Raw genomic sequence first — 9001 nt, 5'->3', positions numbered from 1 at the left:
GAATTCCGTGGCTTATGTGGCATAAATCATATATCTGCCACTATCATACATATGGGAGAAATCTGTTAATCACTATATATAATTAAATATATATTGTTGGGTTCTATTACTGAGTATTTAAGAAAGAATTTCCTCTATTTTCATTAGAGATGCTGGTCTATGATTCCTTCTTGTAATGAGGTGGTGTTGTTTTTATGAGAGTGATTGCTGGCCTTGTAGATGATTTAGAAAGTTATTCCTTCCAATCTTAATTTCCTCAGAAGACCAGAGAGAATGTTTAACATTTCATCCTTCAATGAAGTAAAATTTACCATAAATACACAGAACTTGGTGTTTTCTTCTTTCTTTTTTTTCTTATAAGGTAATTAAATATTGATTCTGCTTCTTTATTAGCTAGAGTTCCATTCAACTTATTTATTCTTCATTGAATGAGCTTTGGTGGTCTGTGTTTTTCATGAAATTTGTACATTTAATCCAACAACAAGGCAATAATATTTCTCTTTTATCTTCTTTCCAGTGACTGCCCCACTTTCATTTCTGACATTTGTAATTTGTGTATAGTGTCTTTCATTGTTCACCTGACTAAATCCTTGCCAATTTTATTGTTCTTAAAAGCAACAGTTTTGGTTCCTTTATTAGTTTCCTTAATTGAATTGAAGTAACCTTTTAAAATTCCTTTTTTTTGTATTCTTTAATTATCAAGCTCTTAAATTGAGGAATTAGAATATTTATTTTATCTTTTAATTTTTAATATATCTTTCAATGATATAAATTGTTAATCATTGTTGGTATCTAATTCTTGAAAATTTATATTTTCTTTTGCTCCCATATTTGAGATGTCTCTACAGACTCTATTTGAATACTGTGTTGTAAGTCCATATTCAATGCTTAGATACTTTGGAATTTAGTTGTTGCTTTTTCTCCTTGTCTTCTATTTTAATTCTAGCATGTAGTGAAATTCTACATTGTTATAATTTTTATACTATTAAAATTAAGATGTATTTTATGAATCAGATGTGATTTACTTCAGTGAATTGTTAGTCAGCTTTAAAATGTATGTTCCTTTGTTGTTGGATGCTGTTTTCTATAATGACTTTTTTTAAATGGAAAGGATCACTTTATTATGACAGAAATACAAGTCTGTGAGATATGTAATAGAATTTTGTGAACCTTCAAAATGTTTGAATATTTTGTAAATATAAGGAGATGACAGATATGTGACTATGAGAACCCACACGTTGGTTCCTGCAGGGATTCATGTAAACAGCAACTCTAGATGATACAGTTATTAAAATATGACTAAAGATCTGTAGGAAAACAGTGTCTACAATGACATTGTTTTAGAGAAGGTGACTGATGTTCTTGATCAGTTCATCTCTTCTCTCAAGGACTTTATCAATCAGATCTATCAGTTACTGATATGGACATCAACTCCCACAAGTATGGTTTTCTATTAACCTAATGTTTGTCAGTTTAATTCATTTTTGTTTCTTGAATTTTTTTCATACTTGTGTGAGGTACATGTATATTATACATTGTTGTGTTTTTTGAGACAGTCAAGCAAATCTTGCAATGTAACATTCATATTGATATATGACATATTCCAATCCTGAATTCTACTTTCTGTGTGATTATATATTAATACTAGCCTTTTCTTTCCATTAGTGTTAGCCAATTTTCCTTTAACTCTTTACTCTAAGTCTGTCTGCATATCTATATTTATGTTTGTTAGGTTTATATTTATAGTTTATTATTTACATATGCATAGTATTTTTACTGACTGTATCAATATTTTAGTTGATATATTCCAATCAGATATGAATTTGCCATTGTATGTAGAATAATGTAAATCACATGATACAATGGATGTTAGAAACTGGTACTGGGACAACTTCCTCAATTTTTTTTTTCTACCTTATTTCTTGAGTTAGGTTCTCTAACTAAACTTGGTAACTGATTGGCTAGACTAGTTAGCCAGTAAGCTCTTGTGATCTTCTTGCCATTGGCATCAGAGAAATGGGCTATAAAATTTGACTTTCAGATTAGACGAGTTTATACTGTAAAAAGTATAAAGATACTTTAAACTGTAAGCTGCCTGCAGACTATAAAGTTTGCTCCAGATCCTTAATTTCTGTGAACTGTCATTCATGTTGGTGTGGGCTTATTTCTGCTCCTGTGAACAATCCTCTACCCATATTTCTGTAAGTAACTCCAATAAAACTTTGGCTCACCAAAGTGAACTTTAGTGGTGTCAGTATGTTACTCTCTTGTGTGCTCCCTATTTGAGGTGAATATATGTATGTATCCCCAGTTTTGTCACATGGAACTGTGAGAACAGGAACACTCAAGTAATGTTTCTGTCGAGGCTGAATCCCTAAATCTGAGGACTCACAATCTGTAAAGCAGAGGAAGAAAACATGTCCTGAGGTTCTCCATGGTTAATGACTTTTTCCCCCAGAAGTGGGAAAGATCACTTTTACATACAGTTCATTACCACACTTGGTTTTGAAAATGTGTAGCTGGTCTTCACCTTATTTACCTCTTTCATCTCCTTCTTTTGTTTCTTCATTGTTCTGTACTGGCGGTTTATAACTATGTGACTTTGTGTATCCCACCCAGGACTCTAGTAACTCCATTTTCTGAACCACTTGTAGCTGGCATTGTCTACAAGGTGCATAAAGTATCAGTAAGTAACAGAAGTCTCTTTACTTTTTTTCTCCTTACCTATTGACTTGGACTTTTTTTTTAAATCCTGTCTCTTATGTCAATATTAACTCAAACATCTCTGACAAGACAATTATGTCAGCTCAAATTTTTTTAAAAAAAATCACAATCAAAATTTGTTTTACAGACTGTAGAGGTGCTGTGACAATTAAGAGCATCTGCTGCTTTCGCGAAGAACAGGAGGTGAGTTCCCAGCGCCTACATCAGGCAACCGAGAAGAATCTGTAACTCCAGCTCCAGGTGATTCAATGCCCTCTTCTAACCTCTGTGGACATCTATGCACAAGTGTTCACATCCAAACACTTGAATACATAGATATAAAATATTTTAAAATATTTTAGGTTAAGAAAAGAGAAACCAATGCTTTGGTAGAGCTTTGTGTGCATACATAACCATGCGGATATATGGAGAATTAAAGTTTCTTGGGCTGAGCGGTGGTGGTGTGTGCCTTTAATCCCAGCACTTGGGAGACAGAGGCAGGCAGATCTCTGTGCGTTTGAGGCCAGCCTGGTCTACAAGTTCCACAGCATGCTCCAAAGCTACAGAGAAACCATGTCTTGAAAACAAACAAACAAACAAAAAAAATTAAAGTTTATTGGGTTGCATTTTGAGTAAATGTATAATATAAATCTACACTGGTATGCATGGGTGTCCTTGGCTTAGAGAAAACGAATAATATAATTGATATATGTCATATTACCTTTCATTTTTAATATTCTATGGTAGATTTTCTAAATAGGTAATTTTAAGTCTTCTTTTTATCCCTTCCTAAAAATTTACTCATGTTAAGAAAACTAAGCAAGGCTTTGCTGGATAAGTCCTTGGATCATGTGTGTTTCTTTGCATTAATGTGGGACTTTGGAATTATCTCCTACAGTATATCATATTGAATAATATGTCCCCAAAACAGAACCTGCTGTCACTACAGATTTCTGGTGAGTCGTGGCTCCCATACTGTTCATGCTTCATTACAACCTTCCCTATTTCAACTATTCAACAGCCACCTTAATCCTTGCCAGTGTGTAGGACTGTGTAAATCCTAGTCAACAACAGAAACAGTTCCATTCCCCATGTCTTTTATTGAGGGAATAAAAGATGAACTACTTCTTTTTTTTTTAAACAAATCACAAGACAATAGTTTATTCATTCCATTAGAGAACTAGGTAAACTTCATATTACAAAACCAAAGTAAGTATAATTTTGAAGAATTAGAATATCTTCAAGAAACCAGTTACAGTTTAACTGAAGTGGATGTGAACACACTGTGTCTACTGAGGAAGGTCACATTCCTCTAATATATGAAAAGATAATGAAATATACTTTCTTAGTCATTGAGGAAGAAATTTTCTTTCTTGACAAGCTGGTACTATTTCTTTTCTGTAGCTCTTTTCCCTTCTCCTTTCTTTGGTTTCACCTTTCCACGGAGCTTCTTTAGACGTCTTTGCTCATCCTTAAAATCCTGATGCTCATCTCTGTAGAGGCCAAGGAAACGGAGTGTGCCCGAGTGCAAAATACGTGTTGTGATTTGGATACCAGTCGTAAGTCTCTTTCTTTTTGGCCAAGGGCTGCTCCTTGAACATATTCACCACTTTCATGGACTTTGAATCGGTAGGCCTGGCCACTTCACCAAAGATCCGGGCACTTAGACGAGACATGCGCAGTGCATATTCTGAAAGCGAAGCCATTTCTTAAGCCGTGAGGTACAAGATTCCCTGCGTCTGACCTTGCTCGCGCGCGTCCCGGAAAAGATGAACTACTTCTTGTCAAACCTTAAGAACTCCTGGAAATTACACATAAAATTCCACAATTATATTTCTTTGTTGGGTTCATGGCATATAGACATAGGAACTTATGCATATTTTCAATTCAATGCCTTCAGAATGGTGAATTAGTTTCAGTGAGTAATTTCTTGCCTCAAAAGTGTGAAGCCCTGAGTTCCAGTCTCCAGCATGCATGTTAAAAGTTTACCACACTGGAAATCTAAGTGCTGGGGAGGTTGAGAGAGGAAGATCCCTGAGATTCACTGACAAACTAGTGCAGTTCAGTATGAGAGCTCCAGGTTCCTTGAGAGATGCTGTCTCAAAAAATAACATGTACAGTCATTGAAGAAGAGCTCTCTGTGTCTTCACAAAACCCCAAGGAATTGTATATATACAAATAAAGCTATCTGAAAAATTGGGTTAGAGCCTACAGTAAAATTTTATTTTTAAAATAATTACTTCTAAACAAGATCTGTCTCCAAAATAGATTTTTTTTTAAAAAAAAAACTACTTATTATGCTTTGACATAAATGTTATCCTCTAACAATCCATCTAGATAGAATTATTTACCTAGTCAGCTATCTACCAATCTATTTATCTGTCTTCCTACCTACATAGTGTGCAAGGATTAGTATTGTTTGTCAACTTGATAAGATTGAGACCCTCTTAGAAAATACACTATTGGGTATATGTGCAAAAGGACTGAGAAGAGATACCCAATAGTGTATTTCCTAAGAGGTTCTCAATCTTATTTTTGCTCTTGTGATATCTAGGTTCTTGGACTATCAGTAACTGGACTTTCTGCCTCTTCAATGGACAACCATCTACCGTCTTAACTATCCCAATTTAAAAAGTCAATCTAATGAATCTAATTTATAATCATTACACATATAGATGGTCCACGTTCTGTTCCCATAGTCAAGTGCTCTACTACACTATTTATTGATTACTCTTGTATCTATGTTTAAATAAGCTATTCTCATCTAAAAAGACCCTATATTAAAAAAATCTTCTTAATATCACTCTGTGATTCACTAGATGTTTTAAATACCCCTTTCCTTTTCAATTTGATTCATATCTTCATTTCTCCAGCCACTGACAGCATGCATAAAAGGCTGTGAATACACAGAGAAATATTAGTACAATTGCTTATCACTGACTGTGGATTAATAGCAGATTCAAAGGTATCAACCAGACTATAAAATCTTTCCAGCGAACTTTAAAAATAATGTACACTTTTGGCAAAGCAAAATATTTGCTACCTATAAAATATTGTAAATGCAGATATAAATTGCAAAGAAATAACAATACTACCTGAAAACTTCTTCTGAAAAGTATTATTAAGAATTCAATTCTTGCTTCATAACATCAGAAATCAATACAGATTATATCAAATAGTCCTACAAATCTCCAAAGGAGTTACACATTTTTCTCTTCAGCAGATAATGCTCATTTTTGTCTCCTGATATTTTTCTGTAGCCACCTACATTTTTCCTCATATCTCACTGGTGCCTTTAGAGGGAGTTAAAGCTTTTAATACACAGAAATTTAAATAATTACATTTGTGTTGAATATTGAATCATATTTTATGATAGTACACATGAGGAAGGTTAAACATAAAAAAGAGTATTTCAATGTAATAAAGCTATCAGATCTAACCCTAACTCAGAATTTTTCAGGTTTATTTTATTATGAAATGCTTTAAACTCAAATGAGCTTAACAAAAATGGTTCTCATCTTAGCAAATACAGTGTAAATTAACTCAATTCAAAAGTTAGAAGACTCACTCCAGCATACTTTTATGTTTTACTAGGAAGTTAGGTAAGCTAATGTTTCATGGAATAGTAAATACTGAAATTTGAATTATTACTGAAATAAACCAATACACATTTAAAAATCCAAGATGAATAAAAGCTCACAGTAAGAACTGTTCATTTTTAATGCAAAACATGTATGAAATATTATTTTCTCCAAGGTTCTGAAGTTTCATAGACAACTTAAATTCACATATATAAAATAAACATACAAAACCAAAGTGAGGTTACTTGTTTATGTTCGTTCCTAAATTCGAATCCTTATCAGTAAAACATGAAGATAAAGCTAGCTCCTATTAGCAGGTCACTGAGATTTCAAGCTCTGGGCTAACAATGTGTGGATTGAAGATGGATGATTTGCTCAAGGGTATTATGTTCTGAAAGTAAAGGGATCAATTACACAGATAGTTTTATGTATCCTTATTTGTATTAGTCACTATCCCACTCTATCAAAATGCCAAAAGCAAACTACTTCATGGAGGAGAAGGGTTTAGAGGTTCTGGAAAATGGTCAGCAGATTTCGCTGCTTTAGACTTGAAGCAAGTCAGAAACATCTGATAGTAATCAGAAGGGCACGAGGGGAATCCTCTTCATATTGTAACCTCCAAAAACATCTAAAGAGTCCACAGACAGGTTTATAATTGCTAAACATATGTTGGTGGCTTATTTTCTCCACCAAGGCTCCATACTTTACTAGGTCGTTCCATATGAATACAGTGATGCGTTACATAATTGATGAGTTAGCATCCTCAAGTTTAAATCATTTGTTGGTGGCATCACCAACCTAACTTCAAACCATCAGCACATGAGGCTTTTAGAAGCACCCTTCATACTTAACCAATAATATCATAAAAATAGTGGATGATGCAAAAGGTTTTGAAAATATGCCTGAGTTTTCAGTTGACATAAATAGAAAAAGACATACGAGTAATAGTGATTGAGTTCCTCATATAAGGAAATAAGTAATAATTGAAAATTGGAAATGTAGATTGAACACACATGGACTACATTTGGTTATGACAAAAAATACCAAGTGTTTCTGGGTTATGTTGTTCTTAGTAATCATTCTATACTAATGAGAATTACTAATTTCTAAATTATTATTCTTGTAAACATACTTATTTTTCCACAGTACCCTTAAAAAATTCTCTAACCAAATGACACTTCAAATTATTGGATAGTATAGGCCCAATATTTTTAAATGGAATATCTATCATCTATATATTGACTTCATCGATAATTCATTGAAAGAAGGGTCATTTGCAAATGCGGCATTTTCCCAAAATTAAGTCTCAAGACCTCAGGATCTAAATTAACTTGGTTATACTTATTTGGTCTAAAACCCAAGGATGAAGAGTGTCTTAGCAGTTAGAATTCCTCACCCCAGAAGGGGCTAGAGCACTGCTGCTGAATTTTCTTGTGAAAACATTGCCAAATACATGGCATCTCCAGAACCATATCCTGTTATATCTTGCTGCAATTGCTTTCAAGCTAAAATGAAGATTTTCTCTCATTTCTTATCTTCCTTTTACCTAGAATAGAAAATGTCTTAAGGTTCCCCACATAACATCATACAACTGTTTTTTGCTTCTTTTAATTTTTATTTATTTATTTGTGTGAGTTGGGGTTTGCATATATGTCATTTATATAGGGGTTCTTGCGTTGGCCTAAAGAGGTAAAGATCCCCTGGAGGTAGAGTTACAAGTGTGTGTGTGTGTGTGTGTGTGTGTGTGTGTGTGTGTGTGTGTGTAAGAGAGAGGGAGAGAGAGACACACAGAGAGAGACAGAAACAGAGACAGAGAGACAGAGAGTTTGTGTGATTATGTTTTGTATATGTGTTGTAGAGATGGAAAGGATGAACACTGATGTTATTTTATGTCAATAAATCATAACACTGGTTCCTAAGACCTCAGCCCCTATTACCTCTAAAGTTTCAAATCAAATTAATAGCTTTTCTTTTCACCTGCTTCTTAATTTCTCCTAATAACCTACAATATGATATTTAAATATTTAAAAGTTTGAAATTATATAGGAGAGGCAAGACAAAAGAGGAAAAAAAACTCTGAGTGTTATTGTGAAGTCAGACTTAATAATTCTATGATTTCACAAAGGTTAAAACCTTCATCTTAATTTAACTGTGACTCCTGACATTTTAGTCATTCCTTCTCATACCAGGAATGGTCTATACTTTCCCTTAAATGCATCTTTTAAACGTTTAGTATTTTTGATGTCCATTAATGAAGATGATCTATTAGATGATGATATACAAGTGACATGCGTCAACTTATAAAAATATTCCATGGGTGATGACTAGTCATTACAGACACACTCTCACGTGCACACACACACACACACACACACACCCCTTTATATTACCTATAGATGTACTTATATTTCACAGGAACAATCATTTAGTCACAGTGTCTCAGAACATGTTGCCAATGCTTTCTGAAAGTTTATTTTTTGACTAAATTTATTTCATATATTTTTATCTTTTTCTGTCCTAGAACAAGTATTTTTGTTTCTGTTTCATTGATTTATTAATAGTGCATTCTAACTCAGAAATCTGGACAGCAAACAGAGTCCCAAGACCAATATTCTACTAAACTTGTGGGACTGTTTTATGAATTTATTAGCATGTGTTGGTGGTTTTTACAATTCTATGACAACTTTTGTAACACACATAAACCTAAGGAATCCTGT

General features: G+C 33.6%; 1 pseudogene; it reads right to left on the bottom strand.

Moving 5' to 3' along the window:
* Positions 1 to 3837: 3837 nt before the first annotated feature.
* LOC126499305 (28S ribosomal protein S33, mitochondrial-like) lies at positions 3838 to 4464 on the bottom strand (annotated as a pseudogene).
* Between the last annotated feature and the right edge of the window lie 4537 nt (positions 4465 to 9001).

Source organism: Alexandromys fortis, unplaced genomic scaffold (assembly GCF_014885135.2).
Source record: "Alexandromys fortis isolate MF-2015 unplaced genomic scaffold, M_Fortis_MF-2015_v1.1 scaffold_15, whole genome shotgun sequence".
Lineage (NCBI taxonomy): Eukaryota > Metazoa > Chordata > Mammalia > Rodentia > Cricetidae > Alexandromys > Alexandromys fortis.
The sequence above is the reverse complement of the archived record's forward strand: the minus strand, read 5'-3'. Positions and strand labels throughout refer to the sequence as shown.